The sequence below is a fragment of the Marmota monax genome, unplaced genomic scaffold (assembly GCF_021218885.2).
Source record: "Marmota monax isolate L192 unplaced genomic scaffold, Marmota_monax_Labrador192_F-V1.1 WCK01_AAM20220418_F8-fsc00270, whole genome shotgun sequence".
Classification (NCBI taxonomy): Eukaryota; Metazoa; Chordata; class Mammalia; order Rodentia; family Sciuridae; genus Marmota; species Marmota monax.
The window spans coordinates 707,213-727,893 of NW_026692847.1; positions in this window are offsets into that span (position 1 = coordinate 707,213).

Sequence of the window (20,681 nt, forward strand, 5' to 3'; positions counted from 1 at the left end):
AACGTGTCTTTTCCTTGCCTCTGCTTAGGGCTATTTCAATAGGGAAGAAAGCACAAAGAGCAATCTGAGAACTAATTCAGTATGTCATGTGTCAAGCAGCTAGCACAAATCGTGTTTCATGTAGAGTTCCAACTGCATGTAACCTTAAAGTGGAAAACGAAGTGAAACCTAATATTTCAAAGTGTAACTGCAAACGAAAACTTCAAACTAGAAGAACAAACTTTGGGGGGCCATGTGCAACTGGACAAGTGCAACTTTGTTCAGCCAATCTTGTTGATACATGGCAGAAATGATCGGTGCTCAGGAAGCACTTGCCCCTTCAAATTGCGTTCTTCTATGTTGAAGCGTTCATTTGAAGGAACACTTTGAAGTTTTAAATTTCCTTTTGTTTCCCCCTATAAGGACACATGCAGTTGCAATTCTAAATAAAACACGGTTTTGCTAAATGGTTGAAACTTGACACACTGAATTAGATCTCAGTATGCTCTGCATCCTTCTTTCCCTTTTGAAGTAGCCCTAAGCAGAAGCAAGGAAAAAATCCCTAACCCTAACCTAACCCTAAACATATCCCAAAACCTAACCCTAAGACTAACCCTAACACTAACCCTAATCCTAACCCTAACCATGAAAGTATCCCTAGCACTAACTCTAACTATAGCCCTAACCCTAACACTAACCCTAATTGTAACTTAAATTATAAACTAACCTTAACCTAACTCTAAAATTAAACCAAACCCTAACCTAACCCTAAAGGCAACCCTAACCATAACTCTAATCCTAGCCCTAACCGTAACACAATCCCTAACACTATCCTACCTTTAATCCTAACCCTAACGTAACACTAACAATAACCCTAACCCTAACCATAACACTAACACTAACCCTACCCCTAACACTAACCCTAAAACTATCCCTAACCTAATACTAAACTTAACCCTAAGCTTAACGCTATTGCTAACACTAACCCTAACCCTAACACTAAACCTAATCCTAACATGAACACTAACCCTAAACATAACCCTTATCTAACCCTAACCCTAAGCCTAACAGTAACCCTAAACTTAACCCTAACCCAAACCCTAATATTAACACTAACGCTACGCCTACACCTAACCCTAAACCTAAACTTAACTCCAATCCTAACCATAACGTAACCCTAACACTAACTCTAAACCTATCCCTATCCTAAAACATAATTAACCCTAACCCTAATAAAAACCTAATCCTAACCCTAACCATAAAACTAACACCCTAACTTGAACCCAAACACAAACTCTAATTCTAACACTAAAACTAACCCTAACAAAAATTGTAAACCTAATCTTAACCCTAACACTAACCTAACACAAACCCTAACCCTAACCTTAACCCGAAACCTAATAATAACCCTAAGACTAAACCTAACTCTAACCCTCACCCTAACCCTAACCCTAAACCTGACATTAACCTTAACCCTAAACCGAAACTTAACACTAACCCTAACCCTAACCCTAAACTGAAACTTAACACTAACCCTAAACCTAACCCTAAACTTAAAATTAACCCTAACACTAAACCTATGCTTAATCCTAACCATAACTATAAAACTAATCCTAACTGTAACCATAAAATTAACCCTTACCCTAATCTTAAACCTAACCCTAACACTAACCCAAAACCTGACACTAACCCCAACCCTAACACAAACCCTGAACCTAAACAAACACAAAACATAACCCTAAACCTTAACCCTAAACCTAAAGCTAGCACTAACACTAACGCTAACCCTAATACTAACCCTTAAACTAACACGAAAACTAAACCTAACCCTAACACTAACACTTATACTAAACCTAACACTATGCATAGCCTTAACCCAAACCCTAACCCTAACCCTAACACTAACCCTAAACCTACCCCTAATGCTAATACTATCAATAATTCTAATGATGACCCAACCCTTACATTAGCCCTAACCCTAAACCAAACATAGAACTAAGCCTAACAATAACCTTAAACCTAAAACTAAGCCTAACCGGAAACCTAACAATATCCCTAACTCTAGCACAAACACTAACCCTAAACCTAATACTAACCTAAATTTAACCCTAAAACTATAACTAACCCTAAACCTAATCCTAAACCTAATCCAGAACCTAACACTAACACTAACACTAAATATAAACCTAAATATAAGCCTAACCCTTAAAATAACCCTAATTCTAACCCTAATCATAACCATAACCCTAACACTAACCTGAACCTAATGCTAACCATAACACAAACCTGAACCTGAATATAATGCTAACACTAACACTAACCCTAACACTAACCCAACCTAACACTAAACCCAACCATAACCCTATCTCTAACACTATGCCTAACCTTAATTTTAACACTAACACTAACCTTAACCCTAAACTAAATGCTAATCCTAAACATAATCCTAAACATACCATAAACCCAAAACCTAAATATAACACGAAAACTAACCCTAACCCTAACACTAACAGTAACACTAACAAAACCTAACACAAATACTAACCCTAATCCTAACCCTCACCATAAATCTAAACCTAACACTAACTCTAATCCTAACTGTAACCCTAACCATATCCCTAACCCTAACAAAAAACCAAATCCTAACCCTAACCCTAACAAAAAGTGTAACCCTAACCCTATCCCTTTCCCTAACACTAAACCTAAACCTAACTCTAAACCTAACAGTAGCCCTAACCCTAACCCTAAGACTAACCCTAACCCTAACCTAACCCTAATTCTAATCCTAATTCTAATACTAACCCTAACCCTAACACTAACACTAATTTTATCTGTAACTATAACCCTAACACTTACACTTACCCTAACCCTAATCCTAAGCCTAACTGTAACCTTAACCCTAACCTGAATCCTAATCCTAAAACTAACCCTAACACTAAACGAAACCCTGTCCCTAACACTAACACTAACTCTAACACTAATCCTAACCATAACCCTGACTTTCACCCTACGCCTAACATTAACCCTATACCTATCCCTAATTCCAACACTATCCATAACCCTAAACTTAACAATAAGCAATCACTAACACTAACAGTAATCGTATACCTAACCCTATCCCTAGCACGAACCCTAACCTTACACACTAACACTAACCCTAACCTACACCTAACCTTAACCATAGCACTAACACTACGCTAAACCTAACCCTAACCCTACCACTAACCCTAACCCTAAAACTAACCGTATCACTAACCCTAGTGCAAACCCCAACACTAACACTAATAATAACCTTAACCCTAATCCTACCTGTAACCCTATTCTAACACTAAACCTAACTCTAACACACACCCTAACCCTCACCCTAACACTAACCGTAAAACTCATCATAACCCTAACATTAATCCTAACACTAACCCTAATCCAAACTTTAACCCTAACCCTAATTCAAACCCTAAACCTAACAAAAATTTTAAGTCTAACTCTAAACTTAATACTAACACAAACACTAACCCTAAACCTAACACTAAATATAACCTAAACCATAATTCTAAACCCTAACGCTAACCCTAAAACTCAACCTAACCCTAATAATAAAAAAACCCTAATCCTAAATTGAATCCTAATTGTAACCCTAACCCTAACTCTAACCCTAAACCCAACACTAAACCTAAGTCCAATCCTAAACCTAACACATACACAAACACTAACCCTAACCCTAACACTATCCCTAAACCTACTTCTAACCCTAACCATCACACTAACCCTAAACCTAACCCTAACCCTAACTCCAACCCTAAGACTAAACCTAAGCCTAAGACTAACCCTAACCGTAACCCTAACCCTAACACTGGACCTAACCCAAACCTTAATCCTAACCCTAACACTAACCCTAAACCTAACACTAACACTAACCCTAACACTAACCCTAAACTTAAAACTGACCCTAACACTAACCCTAATACTAACCCAAACCCTAACCCAAAAGCTAACTCTAACCCTAACCCTAATCCTAAATTTAACATTAATCCTAAATCAAACCCTAAACCTAACACAAATTATAAGTCAAACTCTACCCAAACACTAACCCAAACACTAATCCTAAACCTAACACTAATCCTAACACTAAACTAACCATAAACTTAACCATAACCTAACCCTAAAGCTAACCCTAACACTAATTCTTAACCTAAACCTAAAGCTAACCCTAACACTAATTCTAACCCTAATCCTAACCCTAACCATATAACTAGCCCTAAACTAACACTAACACTAAATCTAAACCTAACACTAACGCTAACCCTAACACTAAGCCTGACCCTAACACAACCCGAACACTAACCCTAACACTTACCCAAACCCTAACACTAACGCTAACCATAACTTTAACCTTAGCATTAATCCTACCCGTATACCAAACCTAATGCTAATTCTAACCGTAATCCTAACCCAAATCCTAACGCTAATATTAACACTAACCCCAAACCTAAAAGAAACCCTATCCATAACCTTAAACCTAAACCTAACCCTAACACTAACACTAAACTTAACCCTAAGCATAATCCCAACCGTAACCCCAACCCTAACACTAACCCTAACCATAACCCTAACAAAATACCTAAACTTATCCCTAAACCTAACCGTGACACTAACCATAACCTTAACCCTAACACTAACCCTAATGTTAACCTAAAACTAACACTAATTCTAACCCTTTACCCAAAACTATACCTCATTCTAATCTTAATCGTAACACTAACCCTAATCCTGAACCTAACCCTAACCCTAACATGAACCCTAAGTCTAACCTAAACCTAACACTAACCCTAATTTTAACTCTAACACTAACAATAACCATAACACTATTCATAACACTAAAACTAACCCTAACAATAACCCTAACCCTAAAACTAACCCTCATACTAACACTAACTCTAACTCTGAACCTTACCATAATCCTAACACTAAACCTAACTTTTATTCTAAACCTAAATATAACCCTAATCCTATTTGTAACCCTAACACTAATCCTAACCGTAACCTAACAAAACCCTACCCCTAAACTTAAACCTTTCACAAACCCTAACCCTATTCCTAATACTAAACCTAACTATATTGCTAATCCTAACTCTAACCCTAACTCTAAAACTAACACTAACCCTAACACTAACTTTAACACTAACCATAAACCTAAACCTAACTATTACCATAACATAACCCTAATCCTAACACTAACACTAACTCTAAACAGATCCATAACACTAACACTATAATTAAACCTAAATCTAACCATAACACAAACACTGACACAAACATAATCCTAAACCAAAACCTAACAGTAATACTAATCCTAACCCTAACATCAATTCTACCCATAAATCTATCCCTAACAGTAACACTAACCCTAACCCTATTCCTAACTATTACCTTAACCCTAATACTAACCCTAAACTTAACCCTAATCTTAACACTAAATCTAACCCTAACCCTAACCCTACACCTAATTCTAACACTAAACCTAAACCCAAATCTAATCCAAACTCTAACCCTAAAACAAATATTGACAATAACATTAACCCTAACCTTATCCTAATCCTAACTGTAACTCTAACACTAACAATAACACTACCCCTATCATAATTCAAACCCTAAACCTAAACCTAACATTAACCCTAACCCTAACCCTTACCCTAACACTAAACTTTTCCCTAAACATAACCCTATCACTAAACTTAACCCTTAACCTAACACTAATCATAACACTAAACCTAAACCTAAACCTAAGCCTAACACTAAGTATAAACCTATCCTAAATCTGACACTATGATAAACCCTAACCCTAACACTAAGACTAACACGAACACTAATTCTAACCCTAAAAATAACCTAACCCTAATACTAACCCTTAACTTAAACCTCAAACGAACCTGAAATTTAACCATAATTTTAATCCTAAAACTAATACTAACCCTAAAGTTAAAACTAACCCTAAACCTAACCCTAAACTAAAACCTAACCCTAACCTAATACTAACCCTAACCCTAACACTAACACTAACCTAAACACTAACCCTAACTCTAACATGAACACTAACAATAAACCTAAACACAAAACTAATCCTATCACTAATTCTAACCCTAACCATAACCTTTAATTTATCACTAACCCTAAACCTAAACATAACAAAAAACCTAACACTAACCCTAACCCTAAACATAACCCTAACATAACACTAACCCTAACTTTACCCCTAACCTTAACACTAACATTAACTCTAACTCTAAACCTAATCATAGTCCTAACACTAAACTTAACCTAATTCTAACCAGAATATATTACCAGAAATATAACCCAAAGCCTAACCCTAACCCTAAACCTAATCCTAATTAACAGTCACCCTAACAATAAACTAATGCTTCCTCTAACACTAACCCTAAACCTAAACCTTACCCTAACACTAACCTTAACCATAACTCTAACTCTAACACTAACATGAATGGTAAATCATAACACTAAAACTAACCATAAATCCAACCCTAAACCTCCATATAACACTAATCCTAACCCTAACACTACCTCTAAAACTATCCCTAACCCTAACAGTATAATTAACCCTAACACTAACCCTAACACAACCATAAACCTAACCCTAACTCTAACATAAACACTCTGCCTAACCCGAACCCTAATGCAAACTCTAACACTAACACAACCCTAATCCTAATCATAACCCTTACCTTAAACCTAACATTAAATCTAAACTTAACATTAACCATAACCCTAAAACTAACACTAACCATAAAAGTAACACTACCCCTAAACTTAAACGTAACTATAAACCTAATCGTAACACTAACCCTAACACAAAAGTTAACACTAACATTAACCCTAACCCTATCCTAATTGTAACTGTAACCCTAACCCTAACAATAACCCTAACCCTAATCCTAACTCAAACCCTAAACTTAACCCTAAAACTAACCCTATACCTAAACCTAACACAAAATTTAACATTAAATTTAATCCTAACCCTTATCTAATTCTAACTCTAAACCAAAACCTAACATTAACAATAACCCTAATCCTAACTGAAAACCTAATCCTAAACCTAACACTAACCCTAACCCTAACCCTTACCCTAACACTAACGCTAACCCTAACCCTAACCCTATCACTTACCTTAAACCGACCCTAACCCAAACCAAACACTAACCCTAAACCTATCTGTAACCATAACACTAACTCTAAACCTATCCCTAACCCTAACATTATAATTAACCCTATCCCTAACCCTAAATCAAACACTAACATTAACCTTAACCCTAACCCTAATCCTCATCCTAAACCTAAACTTAACCCTAACACTCACCCTAACCCTAAGCTTAACATGAACCCTAATTCTAAACCTAACACTAACCCTAAAGCTAATCCTAACCCTTACCTTAACCATAACTCTAACTTTGAAATTAAACCTAACCCTAACCATAACCCTAACTCTAACCCTACCATTAACCCTAAACCTAAACCTAACACAAAATTTTATACTAACACTAACCCTAATCCTAACGTAATGCTAACCATAAGCCTAAGACTAACAATACCCCTAACCCTAATCCTAAGTCAAATTCTAAACCAAACCCTAAAACTTATCTAACCCTAAGCCTAACCCTAACCATAACTCATACCCTAACACTAATCTCAACCGTAACCCTAACCCTAAGACTAAACTTAACCCTATCCATAACCCTAACCCTAACACAAACCCATACCTATTCCAATCCTAATACAATCCCAAATCCTAATCCTTACCCTAACCCTAACACTGATTCTAACATTAACCCTAACCTTAGCCATTACACTAACAATAACCCTAACCCTAAGACGAAGCATAACCCTAAGCCTAACGCTGACCCTAGCCCTACCACAACCCTAAACCTAACCATAACAATAACCCTAACTCTAATACTAACACTAAACCTAACTCTTACTCTACCAGTAAGCCTAACCATAACTCTAACAGTAACACTAACCATAAATCTAACCATAACACTAACTATAACAATTACCCTAACCCTAACACTAACACTAACTCTAAACCTAACACTAACCCTAACTCTAACCTATTCCTAACCCTAACACTATAATTAACCCTAACCCTAACACAAACCTAATGGTAACCCTAACCCTAATACTAACAAACCTAACCCTAAACCTAAACATAACACTAAACTTAACGCTAACCCTTACCCTAACCCTAAATCTTACCCTAAACCAAACACTAAACCTAACCCTAACCATAAACATAACACTAACCCTAACACTAACCAAAACCATTCCACTAAGTACGACCCTAACCCAAACATTAACCCTAGCCCTATCCCTAACACTAACCCTAAAAATAATCCTAACCTTAATAATAACACTAATCTCAACAGTAAAACTAACATTAACTCTAATCCTAACACAAACCCTAATCCAACCATAATCCTGACCCTTATTTATCCCCAATCTTAACCCTACCCATTACATTAACTCTAACCCCTAACCCTAAGACGAACCATAACCCTCAGCCTAACTCTAACCCTAACCCTAACAATAACACAAACACTAACCCTAACCCTAAATCAAACACTAACACTAACCCTAATCTTAACCCTAATCCTAAACTTAACCTTAACACTAACATAAACCATAACACTAACTCTAACAGTAACCCTAAACTTAACCCTCACACTTATCCTAACCCTAACCCTATCAGTAACTAGAAGGTTAACCCTAAACCTAACACTAACCCTAACACTAACCCTAACCCTACCACTAACCCTAATGCTAAAACTAACCCTAAACATAAACTTAAAAATAACCCTATGAGTAACTCTAACCTTCACCCTAAACCTAACCCTAACACCAAACCTAACACTAACCCTAAACCTAAGACTAAACCTAAACCTGAATGTAACCCTAAACCTAAACTAAAAGTAACACTAATCTTAACCATAATTCTAACACTAACCCTAACCCTAATCCTAAACCTAAACTTAACACTAACCCTAACATTAACTCTAATATGAATTCTCACCCTAACACTAACCATAACCTAACCCTAACTCAAACCCTAACACTAATGCAATCCTATCCCTAACACTAAACAGAACCTTAACACTAATTGTAACCGTACCCCTAACCATAAAACTAACTGTAACCCTAACACAAAATATAACCATAACCCTAAACCTAACACGAACCCTAACCCTAATCCTAACCCTAACTTAACCATAACTGTAAACCTAACCCTAACACAAACCCTAACCCTAACCATAATCATAACCCTAGCAATAACAATAATGTTAACACTAACCATAACCCTATCCTACCCTAAACCTATCCCTAACGCGAAACCTAATCCTAAATGAAACCATAAACCCATAATTAACCCTATCATTAAACGTAACACAAACCCTAACCCTAACCCTGGCACTAACCCTAAGCCTAATCCTAACACTAATCCTAACCGTAAATTTACACTAACATTGTAAACATAACCCTAAACTTAACCCTAAACCTTAACCTAACCTTAATCCTAACCCCAAAACTAACTTTAACCCTAAGTCTAAAATAACCCAAACCCTAATCTTAACCATAACACAAAACCCAACCCTAACCATAACCCGAACCTCAACCAAACCCTAACCATAACCCTAACACAAACTGTAACCTAACGCTAACCCTAACACTAAACCTAAACTTATCACTAATCCTAACCCTAACCCTAACACTAACCCTACCCTAACCCTAACATTAATAGTAACCCTAAACCAAACCCTATTATAAAAACTAATCTTTATCCTAACTCTAACACTAATCCTAAACTTAACCCTTACACGAAACTTAAACCTAACCCTAAAACTAACAATAACACTAAACCTAAGCCTAACCCCAACAATAACCATATCATTAAACTTAACCTTAACACTAAACCTAACCCTAACCCTAACCCTAATTCTAAGTGTACCACAAATTCTAATCTTAAAACTAAACCTAACTATAACACTAACCCTAACTGTAACCCTAAACCTAACCATAAACCTAAGGCAAACCCTAACCCTACTACTAACAATAACCCTAAACTTAACACTTCCGAAACCTAACCCTAAACCAAACACTATCCATAACCCTAATCCTAGAACTAACCGTAAACCGATCTATAACCCTAACCCAAATACTATTGGTAATGTAACCCTAACCCTAACACTAACACAAACCTAACCCTAACTCTCAATCTAAACCTAACACTATCCTTAACCTTAACCCTAACCCTAACCCTAACCCTAAACCTAAACCTAATTTAACCCTAAACCTTTTCGTAACCTAAACCTAAGCCTAAACCTAACCCGAAACTTAACACTAACCCTAATTGTAACCCTAACCATAACTTTAACTGTAACACTTACACAAGCCTAACTCTAACCCTAACACTAACACTAATTCTAAAACTAACCCTAACACTAACACTAATAAAAATCTAACCAAATCATAACACTAACCCTAACCTAACTCTAACTCTAACGCTTACCTAACCCTAACCATAATCCTGATCCTAACAGTACCCCTAACACTAATTCTACCCATAATTTTACATGAACCCTAAACCTCAACATACCATTAAGCCTAACCATCAACCTAACCCTAAACCTAAACCTATCACTAACCTTAAACCTAACCCTAAACCTAATCCTAAATGAAACCCTAACCCTAACACTAACCCTAAACCTAAATTTAAACCTAACCATAACCCTAACCCTAATCCTAACCCTAACAATAATCCTAACCCTAACCCTAAACCTCACCCTCGCACAAACCCTCACCCGAAACCTAACATTAACCCTAACTGTAGCACTAACACTAATCCTAAACCTCAGTATAACCCTAACCCAAACACTAATGCTAACAAAAACACTAACCCTAATTTTAACCCTAACACTAATCCTAACCCTAACCCAAACTCTAAACCTAAACCTAACACTAACCTAAGCCTAAAACTAACATGAACACTAACCGTAACCCTAACACTAACCCTAACCAAACCCTAACCCTAACCCTAACTTTAACCCTAACACTAACCGTAAACCTATCCCTAACCCTAACCCTAACACAAAACTTAACCCTAACCCTAATCCAAACTTACCCTAAATCACTAACCTTTACCATAAACTGAATCCAAACCATAACCGTATCTCTAAACATAAACCTAATGGTAAACTTAACACAAACCCTAACCCTAACCCTACAATTAACCCTAACACTAAACTTAACACAAACCCTAACCCCAATTTTACCCTAACACGAATTCTAACAATAAACCTAAACAAAATCATAAACCTTAACCTAACTGTAACACAAACCCTAACTCTAACAATACCCCTAACCTTTACCTAACCATAACACTAACTGTAATGTAACATAACCCTAAACCTAACCCTAAAACTATCTCTAACCCTAAACTTTATACTAATACTAACACTAAAACTAGCGCTAACCGTACCACGAACCCTAAACTTAACCATTATCCTAACCGTAACACTAACACTAACCCTAACCCTAACCCCAACCCTAACCCTATCACAACTCTAAACGTACTCATACACTAAACATTAAACCTAACCCAAACATAAAACCTAACCCTAATCCTAACACTAACCCTAACCCTAACCCTAATCATAATCCTAAAATTAGCCCACAACAAACCCTAAACTAACCTAAACCTATCCCAAAACCTAACACTATCCCTAAACCGAGACCTAATCCAAACACTAACACTAACCCTAACACTCAACATCACCCTAACCATAACCATAACCCTAAACCTAACCCTGTCACTTAACCTAACCTTCATCATAACCGTCACCCTAACTCTAACCCTCAACCTAAACCTAAACCTAATATTAACACTAACACTAATGTAACATTAACCCTAACCCTATTTCTTACCCTAAGCCTAACTTTAACCAAAAAGGTAACCATAAACATAAACCTAACTGTTACCCTAACACAAACTGTAAAACTAAACCTAACACTAAACATAACTCTAACACTAACCTTAAACCTAACCCTAACCCTACCCGTAACCCTAACAGTGACATTAACACTAACACAAATTGTAACCATAACCCTAATCCAAATCCTAACTTTAACCAAAACTAACCCTAACACTAACCATAACTCTAAACCTAAACCTAAAACTAAACCTAACCATAACCCTAACATTAACACCTACCCCCACATTAACCCTAACCATAACCCTAACCCTAACTCTAACCCTAACACGATCCTTAAAGCTAACCCTAAACATAACCCTAACCCTAACATGAAATCTAACCCAAAACCTAACCCTAAACCTAACACTAACAATAACTTTAACCCTAACCTAAAACTAACACTAACCCTAACCCTAACACTAACCCTAAACCAAACAAAGAAACCTAACATTACCACTAACCCTACCCCTAACCCGAACACTAACACTAACAATAAAATGAATTGCAACCGTAACCCAGCACAAACACTAAACTTAAACCAAACCCAAATCCTAACTTTAACCCTAAAACTAACCATAACCCTAACCCTAACATTAACTCTTACACTGAACCTACCACTAACCCTAAACCTAAACCTAACACTAATTCTAAACCTAACCCTAACCCTATACCTAAGCCTCACCATAACCCTAACTCTAATACTAGACCTAAGCCTAACCCTTAACTTAACCCTAACCCTAACCCTAAACCTAAACATAACATGAGCCCTAACCCTAAAAATAACCCTGAAACTAAAAGTAACCCTACTCCTAACACTAACCATAAACCTAACCAAAAACCTAGTACTAAACGTTATGGTTAGGCCTAGGGTTAGTGCTATGTTTAGGATTAGGTTTAGGTGAGGTTTAGGGGCTAGGGTGATGATTAGAATTAGGTTTAGGCCTAGGGTTAGGTTTGTGTTAGGATTAAGGCTAGATTTGGGGTTAGGATGAGGCCTAGGGTTTATGTTAGGGTTGGGGCAAGTTTTAGGGATAGGGATAATGTCAGGTTTAGGGTTATAGCTAGGGACAGTTATAGGGTTAGTTTCATGGCTAGGTCTAATATTAGGTTTAGGGTAAGGGCCAGGATAAGAGTAAGGTGTATTTTTTGAGTCAGGGTCAGTTTTTGGTTTTGTGATAGGTTAATTATTAGGGTTAGGGCTCAAATTAGCGTTAGGGTTAGAATTAGTGTTAGGTTAATGGATAGGTTTAGGTTTAGGATTCATGTTAAGTTTAGGGTAATTGGTAGGATTAGGGTTAGTGATAGGGTTGGGGTTAGGCCTAGGGTTAGTATTTGGGTTAGGGTTATTGTTAGGGTAATGAATAGCCTTAGAGCCAGGGTTAGGGCTAGGGTTTTTGATAGGATTAGGGCTAGAGTTAGGGTTAGGGTTAGGGCTAGGGCTAGGGATAGGGTTTGGGTTAGGTTTAGGGTACAGGTTAGGTTTTGAGCTAGGGTTAGTGCTAGGGTGAGGGTTAGGTTTAGGATTATGTCTAGGGTTAGATTTATGGTTAAGGTTACGGTAGTGTTAGGGTTAGGGCTAAGGTTATCTTTAGAGTTAGGTTAATGGATAGGATTTGATTTCGGGTTAGGGTTAGGGGTAATTTTAGGTTTAGGGTTTGTGTTAGGGTTAGGGCTAAGATTATCATTAGAGTTAGGATAATGGATAGGGTTAGGTGTCAGGTTAGGGTTAGGGGTAGTTTTAGGTTTAGGGTTAGTGTTAGGGTTTGGACTAGGGTTAGTGTTAGAGTAAGGGTTAGAGTTTTATCTAGGGTTAAGGCTATGATGAGGATTAGGTTTAGGTTTAGGTCTAGAATTAGGTTTACAATTAGGATTAGATATAGTGTTATCATTAGGGTTAAGGTTCGGTTTAGGGTAATGGATAATTTTAGAGATAGTATTATGGGTAATGTTAACATTATGATTAGTGTTAGGATTAGGATTAGGTTTAGGCATAGGGCCAGGGTTATGTTTAGGGTTCGGTTTTGGTTTTTAACTAGGGTTAGGTCTAAGGCGAGGGTTAGGGTTAGTGTGAGGGTTAGGCTTAGGGTAAGGGATAAGTTTAGGTTAGGGGTAGGATTACGCTTTGGGCGAGATTTAGGCCCAGGATTAGGGCTAGGTTTTGTGTTAGGTTTAGAGATAGTTTTAGTGCTATGGTAATGTAAGGTTATGTTTATGGTTAATGCTAGGTCTAGTGTTAGGTTTCGGTTGGGTCAGTTTTATAGCTAGGGTTAGTGTTAGTGTAAGGGTCTGTGATTGGATTAGTGTTAGGGTTAGGGTTAGGGCTTGACCCAGAATTAGGATTAGTTAGATCTAGAGGTAAGGTTAGTGTTTGGCTTAGGTTAAGGGTTATCATTAGAGCTAGGGCTAGTTTTTTTGTTTAGGTCTTGGTTAAAGATATGGCTAGATTTAGGATTATGTTTAATCTAGGGCTAGTGTTAGGGTTAGATTTAGATATAGGGTTATGGGTAGGGCTAGTGTTAGCGTTTGGTTTAGATTCAGGGTCATAATAAGGGTCAGGGTTAGGGTTAGGATTAGGGTTATGGTTATAACAAGAATGAGGGCTAGGGTTAGGACTAGTAACAGGGTTAGGGTTTGGGTTAGACTAAGGATTGGTTTTAGGACTAGGGTTAGCATTAGGGTTGGGATTTGGCTAGGGTAAGTGATAAGTTTAGAGCTAGGGTTAAAGCTAGGGTTCAGGTTAGTGTTAGGGTTAGTGTTAGGGTTAGGGTTACAGTGAAAGCTAGGGTTAGGTCTCAGATTTGGGCTAGGTTTTGGTTAGCATTAGGTTTAAGGTTACGGCTAATTATGATCTAGGGTTATGATTAGAACTAGTTTCAGAATTAGAGTTAGGACTAGGTCTAGTGTTAGGGTAAGGTTTAGGTTTAAGGTGTTGTTTAGAGGTAGGGTTAGTGTTAATTATAGAAACAGGTTCTGGGGTAGTTTTGGGGTTAACATTAGGACTCGAATTAGGGCTAGGTATAGGGCTAGATGTAAGGTTAGGTTTTGATTTAGGTAAAAGTTTAGGGTTAGTGTTATGGCTCAGTTTTGTTTTAGGGCTAAGCCTATGGTTAGGGCTAGTTTTAGAATTAGGCTTAGGACTAGTGTTAGGATTAGGTTTAGGTATAGAATTAGTGTTAGATTTAGAGTTAGGTTTAGATCTAGGGTTAGGGCAAGGTGTAAGGTTAGGGCTAGGGTTATTCTAGGCTATGGTTAGGAATAAGGTTACGTTAAGTGATAGGGTAGGAATTAGGGCTAGGACTTGGGCGAGAGTTATAGTTAGTCTTAAAGCTAGGGTTAGGGTTAGATTTAGGATTAGGGCTAGGGTTAGTGTTAGGGTTAGGGTTTGGGTTAGGTTTAGGGTAAGTGATGGGGTTATAACTAGGTTTAGGGCTAGGGAAAGTGTTATAATTAGGGTTAGGGTTGTAATTAAGGCTAAGTTTTGGGCTAGAATGAGAGCTAGTGTTCCTGTTAGGGTTAGGGCTAGGGTTAGGGCTAGGGCTAATGTCAGGTCTAGGGTTATGGTTAGTGATAGGTTTCAGGTTATGTTTATGGTTAGGTCCAGTGTAAGGGTTCTATTTAGAGTAAGGTTCAAGTTTACAGCTATGTGTATTATTAGGGTCAGTGTTTGGCTTAAGGTTTGGTTTAGGTTAAGGTTTAGGTGTAGGGCTCAAATTAGCATTAGGGTTAGAGTTAGGGTTAGGGTGATGAATAGGCTTAGGATTAGGGTTCAGGTTATTTTTAAGATAATGAATAGGTTTAGGGATTGCGATAGGGTTAGGGTTAAGCCTAGGGTTAGCATTAGGGTTAGGATTATGGTTAGCATAATAGATAGAATTAGAGCTAGGGTTAGGGCTATGGTTATAGTTATGATTAGGGCTAGTGTTAGGGTAGTTGACATAATTAGAGCTATGATTAGGGCTATGGTTAAGGTTAGGAGTAGGGCTAGTGTTAGTTTAGGGTTTGGGATAGGGCTAGGGTTATGTTAAGGGTAAAAGTTAGGCTTTGAGCTAGCATTAGGTCTAAAGCGAGGCTTAGGGTTAGGGTTAGGGCTAGGGTTAGGTTTAGGGTTACACTTAGGGCTATGTTCAGGCCTAGGATTAGGGCTAGATTTTGTGTTAGTTTAGGCCTAGGTTTAGGGCCATGGGTAATGTAAGAGCTAGGGTTATGATTAAGGCTAATTTTAGGGTTAGGGTTATGGCTAGGTCTAGTGTTAGGATTAGGTTTTGGGATAGGGTGAGCTTTGGAGCTAGGATTATGTTAGGGTCAGGGCCATTGTTCAGGTTAGAGTTAGTGTTTGGGTTAGTGCCAGAATTATGACTAGGTTTAGGTCTAGGGGCAGGGTTAGTGTTTGGGTTAGGTTAAGCATTATTGTTAGGGCTAGGGCTAGGTTGTTGTTCAGGACTAAGGCTAGAGATATGGCTAGATTTAGGATTAGGTTTAAGTCTAGGGCTAGTGTTAGGTTTAGGTTTAAGTATAGGATTACTGGTAGGACTAATGTTAGGGTTTGGTTTCGGGTTAGGGTCAGATTTAGAAACAGTGTTAGGGTCAGAATAAGTGTCAGGGTTAGGGTTTAGGTTTGGGTTAGGTTTAGAGCTAGAATGAAGGTTAGGGTTAAGACTAGTAATAGGGTTAAGGTTTGGGTTAGGCTATGGATTAGGTTTATGACTAGGGTGAGCATTAGGTTTAGGGTTTAGCTTAAGGTAATGGATAGGGTAAGAGCTAGTGTTAGAGCTAGGGTTAGGGTATGGGTTAGGGCCAGTTTTAGAGTTAGGGTTAAAACTAGGGTTAGCGCTCAGATTAGGGCCAGGTTTTGGGTTAGTTTGGGGCTAGTGTTAGGCCTACATCTAAAGTATGAACCAAGATTATGATTAGGGCTACTTTTTGGTTAAGTGTTATGGCTAGGTCAAGTGTTAGGGTTAGTGTTAGTGTTAGCGTGATGTTTAGAGCTAGGGTTTGTGTTAGGGTCAGGGTCAGTGTTTGGGTTATGGTGAGGGTTAGAGTTAAACCCAGAATTATCACTAGAGTTAGGTCTAGGGGTAGGGTTAGTGTTTGTGTTAGGTTAAGTTTTATCATTAGGGCTAAGACTAGGTTTTTGTTTAGGTCTAGGGATAGAGATATGGCTAGATTTAGTATTAGGTTTAGGTCCAGGGCTAGTGTTAGTGTTAGGTTTAGTTATAGGTTTATTGCTAGTGCTAGTGTTAGGGTTCAGTTTATGGTTAGCATCAGGTTTAGATCTATGGTTACTGTTAGGGTCAGAATAAGTGTCAGGGTTAGGGTTAGGGTTTGGGTTATGAGTTAGCTTAGGGTAAGGAATAGCATTAGAGCTAGAATGAGGACTAGGGTTAGGACTAGTAATAGGGTGAGGGTTTGGGTTAGGCTAAGGATTAGGGTTAGGCCTAGTGTTAGCATTAGGGTTAGGGTTAGCTTAGGGTAAGGGATAGGATTAGAGCTAGGGTTAGGGCTATGTTTAGGGTTAGGATTAGGGCTAGTGTTAGGTTTAGGTTAGGGTTAAAGCTAGGGTTAGGTCTTGCATTAAGGTTAGGTTTTGGTTCGAGTTAGGGCTAGTTTTAGAGTTAGGCCAATGTGTGGACTAGGGTTACCATTTGGGCTAGTTATACAATTAGGGTTAGGACTAGGTCTAGTGGTAGGGTTGGGTATAATATTAGGGTGGTGTTTAGAGCTAGGGTTAGTGTTAGGGTCAAATTCAAGTTTAGAGTAGTTTTAGGGTTAGGGTGTGGACTCGAATTAGGGCTAGGATTAGGGCTAGGTGTAGGGTTAGGTTTTGGTTTAGGTTAAGTTTTAAAGTTAGGGCTATGGCTCGGTTTTGTTTTAGGGCTAGGGCTATGGTTAGGGCTAGTTTTAGGCTTAGCATTAGGTTTAGGGCTAGTGTTTGGTTTAGGTTTATGTTTAGGGTTAAAGTTAGATTTAGATTTAGGATTAAATCTAGGGTTAGGTCTAGGGATAAAGATAGGGCCACTGTTAGGTCTTGGTTTAAGGCTAGGATTAAGGTTATGGTAAGGGATAGGGTTAGAACTAGGAATAGGGCTAGGGTGAAAGTGAGAGTTAGTCTTACAGCTAAGCTTAGAGTTTGGTTTGGTATAGGGCTTAATTAGGGCTAGTAATAGGGCTAGGTTTATGATTATGTTTAGGCCTAAGGTTAGTCTTAGGCTTAGGGTTAGGTTTAGTGTAAGCAATGGGGTTAGAGCTAGGGATAGGGCTAGGGTGAAGGTTAGAATTAGGATTAGGCTAGGGTTTCATTAGAGTTATGATTAAGGCTAGGTTTAGGGCTAGGATGAGGTCTAGGGTTTGTGTTTTGGTTAGGGCTAGGATTAGTGTTAGGGCAAATGTTAGATCTTGCATTATGGTTAGGGATAGTTTTAGGGTTAGGTTTAGGGCTATGTTTAGTGTAAGTGTTAGGTTTAGGGGAAGGATCAAGTTTAGAGCTAGGGATATTATTAGGGTCAGGGTCAGGTTTAGGGTTTTGTTTAGGTTAGGGTTTAGTATTAGGGCTCGATTTAGCATTAGGGTTTGGGTTAGGGCAATGATAGGGTTTGGATTAGGGTTCAGGTTAGATTTAGCATAATGTATAGGGTTACAGTTAGGAACAGGTTTAGATTTAGGCCTAGGGTTAGCATTATAATTAGTGTTATGTTTAGTGTAATTGATAGAGGTAGAGCTAAATTTAGGGCTAGGGTTTTGGATAGGATTAGGGATAGGGTTAGGGTTAAGGTTATGGGTTTGATTTGTGTTAAGGTTAGGGCTAGAATTATAGCTAGGGAAAATGTCAGGTCTAGGATTATGATTAGGAATAGATTTAGGGTTAGGTTTATGGCTAGGTCTAGTATAAAGTTTAGGTTTAGGGGTAGGGTCAAGATTAGAGCTAGGTATATTATCACTGGAAGGATCAGAGTTAGGGTTTGGGTTAGGTTAAGATTTAGGGTTAGAGTTCGAATTAGCATTAGGGTTAGGGTTAGGGTAATGATAGGGTTAGGTTTAGCATTCAGGTTAGGTTTAGGTTAATGTAATCGGTTAGGGTTAGTGATAAGTTTAGGGTTAGGCCCTAGGGTTACCATTAGAGTTATGGTTATGGTTAAGGTAATGGATAGGGTTAGAGCTAGTGATAGGGCTAGGGTTAGGGTTAGAATTCTGGCTAGTTTTAGGGTAAGGTTTAGGGCTAGGTTCTGGGTTAGGGTTAGGTTTAAGGTTAGGGTTAAAACTAGGGTTAAGGCTCAGATTAGGGCTTGGTTTGGGGTTTGTTTAGGGCTAGGGTTAGGGCTAAGGCTAATGTATGAACTAGTGTTACAATTAGTTCTAGTTTTAGGGTTAGGATTAGGGCTAGTTCTAGTGATAAGGTTAGGTTTAGGGTTAGGATGATGTTTAGAGCAAGGGTTATTGTTAGGGTCAGTGTCAGAGTCAGGGTTAGTTTTAGGGTTGGGTTAGAATCAAAATAAGGCTAAAGTTAGTACTAGGTGTACAGTTAGCGATTGGTTTAGGTTAAGGTTTAGGGATATAGGTTGGTTTTGTTTTAGTCTAGGGCTACGGTTACAGCTAGATTATGGATTAGCATCAGGGGTTAGGGCTAGTGTTAGGTTGAGGTTTAGGCTTAGAGTTACGGTTAGTTTTAGAGTAAGGGTTAGATCTAGGGTTAGGGCTAGGGCTAGGGCTAGGGTTAGGGTGAGGGTTAGGGTTATGGTAATGAATATGGTTAGAACTAGGGATACAGCTAGGGTGAGAATTAGAGTTAGTCATAGTAGTAGTCTTAGATTTAGGGTTAGGGTTAGGGCTAAATTAGGGCTAGGATTAGGGCTAGGGTTAGTGTTAGGGTTAGGGATAAATTAGGGCTAGGATTAGGGATAGAGTTAAGGTTAGGGTTAGAGCTAAATTAGGGCTAGTATTAGGGCTAGGGTTAGGTCTAAGTCGAGGCTTAAGTTAGGGCTAGGTTTAGGGCTAGGTTTAGGCTGAGGGTTATGCTTAGAGCTAAGTTTAGGCCTAGGATTAGGACTAGGTTTTGTATTAGGTTTACGGCTAGGGTTAGGACTATGGGCAATGTAACAGCTAGGGTTATGTTTAGGGCTAGTTTTAGGGTTAGGGTTATGGCTAGGTCTAGTGTTAGGTCTAGGTTTTGGGTTAGTGACTGGTTTAAAGCTAGGTTCATTGTCAGAATCAGAGTCAGTTTGGGGGATAGGATTAAGGTTAGGGTTAGAGCCAGAATTAGCACTAGGTTTAGGTCTAGGGGTAGGGTAAGTGTTTGGTTTAGGTTAAGGGTTATTATTAGGGCTAGTGCTAGGTTTTTGTTTAGGTCTAGCGCTAGAGTTATAGCTATATTTAGGATTATCTTTGGGTCTAAGTCTAGTGTTATGCTTAGGAAAGGTATAGGGTTACCAGTAGGGCCAGTGTTAGGATTTCATTTAGGGTTAGGGTCAGGTTTAGACCTAGGATTACTGTTAGGGTCAGATGAGGGTCAGGGTTAGATTGAGAGGTAGAATGAGGGCTAGGCTTAAGACTAGCAATATGGTTAGAGTTTAAGTTAGGCTAAGGACTAGGAGTAGAACTAGGGTTAGCATTTGGGTTAGGGTTTGGCATACAGTAAGGAATAGGGTTAGAGTTAGAGTTAGGGCTAATGTTAGG